This window comes from Narcine bancroftii, chromosome 9, assembly GCF_036971445.1.
Source record: "Narcine bancroftii isolate sNarBan1 chromosome 9, sNarBan1.hap1, whole genome shotgun sequence".
Taxonomy (NCBI): Eukaryota; Metazoa; Chordata; class Chondrichthyes; order Torpediniformes; family Narcinidae; genus Narcine; species Narcine bancroftii.
In genome coordinates, this window is record NC_091477.1 from 99,048,476 (window position 1) to 99,052,328 (window position 3,853).

The window sequence follows — 3,853 nt, forward strand, 5'->3', positions numbered from 1 at the left end:
TGTGCGAAGAGAATTTGGAGGGAGCCCAAATAACAGCTTTGCTCTCAGTTGAACTTAGCTTTGCACATTTACTAAAAGTGGCTCTGAAAGTGTCCATTTCCATGATGGCATTAAATCAGTCCAATCATAAATTCAAACCAAGGATCTCAGATCGGGGCTCACCCTGTGTTAATACCACAAATCTCCATTATTTGTCCGCTGGTAAATTTTAGAAAACTGGTGCAACACACAAATGCTGGAGGAACTCAGTGGGTCAGGCAGCATGTACAAAAGACAATAAAAGGTCAGCATTTCAAATTAAGACACTTCAAGAATCTCTCTCTCTCTCTCTCTCTCTCTCTCTCTCTCTCTCTCTCTCTCTCTCTCTCTCTCACACACACACACACTCTCGGCAGATTTTGTTACTAAATTCATCCTAGTTTAAGGACAATATTAAATTGACAACATCACAATTGTGTGTAAAATTTCACTGAAATTAAATCATCTGTGTTCTCTTTCATGTATCAGAAAAGAGACCCTGAAAGCACTGGTGCAGTATAATAGCAGAGGTCATCACACCGTGAAAAGTCTAGTTAATTAAATGACCAACATTCTTCTTTGGCTTGGCTTCGCGGACGAAGATTTATGGAGGGGGTAAAAAGTCCACGTCAGCTGCAGGCTCGTTTGTGGCTGACAAGTCCGATGCGGGACAGGCAAACACGATTGCAGCGGTTGCAGGGGAAAATTGGTTGGTTGGGGTTGGGTGTTGGGTTTTTCCTCCTTTGCCTTTTGTCAGTGAGGTGGGCTCTGCGGTCATTACATATACCAACATTACATATATTAAAAATAGCAGTAATGTATATAATGAGATACAGCTTTATTTTGATCACTTTAATGCATTTAACTTGGAGCAACATTGTGTCTGCCCCATGAATGGAAAACCTACCACATGGATTGCTGAATCATTGAGATAACAAAGTTCCTTGTAGAGCAGTCATGGTAGGTAGTGGGAAGCTTGAACTTCAACTTAACCTTGATAAACCAGGTTTCATACACTGGGCAATCATAATATTATTCCAAGCTAAGTGCATTAAAGTGTTCAAAGTGCATCAATATAAAGCTCCAGGAGTATTTTTGCTTAAATAGTACTTTACAACAATAGAACAGCATTGGAAAGTTTTGAGAAGAATATGTACATGAAAATGTGTATGTGATGTACTTATCATCAAAGTTTTTCCATTAAACATATTTCTTTTGTAGATCTTCTGTTGTGGCAAGCAGCCAATGCTGTATGATATAACTTCCTGGGGATGTGATATCAATTGTTTTCAAGGACTGAAATTTTTAATTTCCTTCAGATAATGTTTTTTTTCAAATTAGCAACTTTTGTATTGTTTTGCAAAATATTTGCAAAGGGCAAATAATTCTGAACTCTTTCAGCACATGCCATAAATAATAATTATACATATAACTTATTGGTTTCATCATTCATTCTCAAGTATACCATTCGAATAAAAAAGGCTGAATTTTCTGTTTTATAATGTAATGAGAACTCTTTAATTCTCATTCAGGTTGCGCTTATTATGACCTTTTTTTTAATCTTTTACAAGATGGAAACAAGATACAGGGTGTGTGAGATGGAGAAAGGAAAGAAAAGTATTCGAGGACATGCACATTAGCACAGGCAACTTTATTTATCTTTTTGGCATTAGTGAATCTTGAACTGTTTGTATCTCACGCTTTCCCAACGACTTCATCTGATGTTGGATTAACAAACTTGAATCGACATTGTCCAGGGAAATGGTTCATTGGCGAACTCGTCAGGGTCAAATGCACCACACACAGTGACAATTCCTTTGTTAAAAGACCTATTGTCTGGGCAGCAAGACGTGTAGGATTACAGATAATTAAAGCCATTAGTAAAAAAGATATTTTGTTAAGAAGCAGAACGATCAGAAACTTGGAATAAATCAAGAAGTAATACATTTGGATTACACTTATGAGAATGCTCAAAAATAAGATTTTTAAAAGCCTGCTTAAAATGTATGTATTTAATTAAGAATATTTTAATGGTCTGACTTATATGGACAAAACCATATCAAAGCTCTATTTGTATTTGTTCAATGGCCACGTCAATAAATGGCATTGAACTCCTAATACGACAGACTACTAAAATTAAACTTCAGACCTCAAATTACTGTCATTCTTTATTTCATGAATGTTATTTTTGAGCAAAAATATTATCTTTGATATATTATATAGCTAAAAATTGACTTTAAAATTAATCCACAAACAAAAGTGCTTTAATAAGTTACTAATTACTCTAAGTGATACATTTTTTCGAAGTGAGAACAGCATTAGAAGGCTATTTTATTCTCTAATAGTTCCAGGATGATTGCAGTCACATTTAACATTTCAGAGTTCTTTTTATCTCTGCTCTGTTATCATGGGTCTTTGACTAAAAACATTCCTGTATAAGTGCTGGAAACTACCCACTATTTAATTTCAGGTAAAACACAAGCTATACTGATTACTTGAAAAATGCATTAATGAGAATGAAAATTCTTTTTTGCATCCAGTGACAATATCAGCACCATTGTTTAGGAACATTTTAAGTCTCAGACGAGGGAATAAGAAAACGAATATGAAAAAGCCCTAAACCCAGTGTAAACAAACTGACAGCCTTGAAAAGGAATGTTCTCATACTCTATTTTGCAGAAAGCAAGGATTAAAGCACTTGGTAAAAGCAGTTTGTGAACGTAATGCTTTTGTGTTAGTTTTGTGGTAGATGATACTGAGATAATAAGAAGCTTCATTTTCCCTATCATTCCTTGATAAATAAACAGGCTTCAAGTTAATTTAATACAGTCGTTGATAAGAAAATCTGAGAATAATAGTAAATTTAGAACAAGGAGTACATTCAGACCATTCTATCCATCTTGGTTCAAAAGGCTTTGTTTTATTCCACCTTTATTGATCCAGAGTTGTGGTAAAGATCACTCTATTTCACGGCTATGTGGTGGTAACATCTGGCCTTATGAAGAAAGAAGATCTGTCTCAAGTTTGATTTTTATATGTTATTTGTATTGTGTAATTATTATTTAACACATTATGACTAATTATATTCAGGGGGAAGTATTGTAGAGGCCAAAAATGTGTAAAGAATCTACTTACCTTGTTGGGTCGGCACCCCGTTGGGCCTTGCGCAAGCGTCAGAGGCATCCCAAGTTAGTTTTACTTTCCACGGCCATCTCTGTGGTTGTGCACATGTGCAGTTCCAGGAGCAGGCGCAATGCATTCAAGTGTTGGAGTGCCGGCTGAAGCATGTGTGTTGCAATCGGATATTGTAGTGCTGGTTGGAACATGTGCAGTGAGGCAGAGCGCAAATATACATAGAGCTATAGAGAAGGGTGAGTGAAATGCTCATAACTTTAGTTGACTGTGATCATAAATATTACTGGAAGTTTATACAAAGGTTATTTATGGATAATTCATTTCAACATTAAAGAAGATGATTTCGTTTATGTGTGAAAGGCTTTAAGAACATCTAGACTTGTATTGAAACTAATTGAAAACACATCACTAATAACTGTCTCACTTAGCCTTGAAGCAATTATTTATTGGATCGAAGTCACTATAAGTACATTCAGTCCATTGTATCCTTTGGTTTAAAAGGCTTTGTTTTATTCCACCATGTAGGAAAATGTCTGAACACATCAAAGGAAATCGAAATGAAGTTAATAGTGACATTTCAAATGTGAGAAGAATTTTCGCCTCCATCATGTTTTCATGACAGTGAGTTCAGGAGCCCTACTGCCCTCTGGGATGTAAATATGTTTCCATACCTTCTTCTGATAATTCCACCTAATCATTT

At 35.6% G+C, this 3,853-nt stretch overlaps 1 long non-coding RNA gene across 1 annotated transcript; it reads right to left on the minus strand.

Moving 5' to 3' along the window:
- Positions 1–1,654: 1,654 nt before the first annotated feature.
- LOC138743039 (uncharacterized) lies at positions 1,655–3,254 on the minus strand. Its single transcript, XR_011344614.1, has 2 exons — positions 3,154–3,254; positions 1,655–1,854 (listed from the first exon to the last, which is right to left on the minus strand). It is a non-coding gene; the product is annotated as an uncharacterized lncRNA (long non-coding RNA).
- Positions 3,255–3,853: the final 599 nt, after the last annotated feature.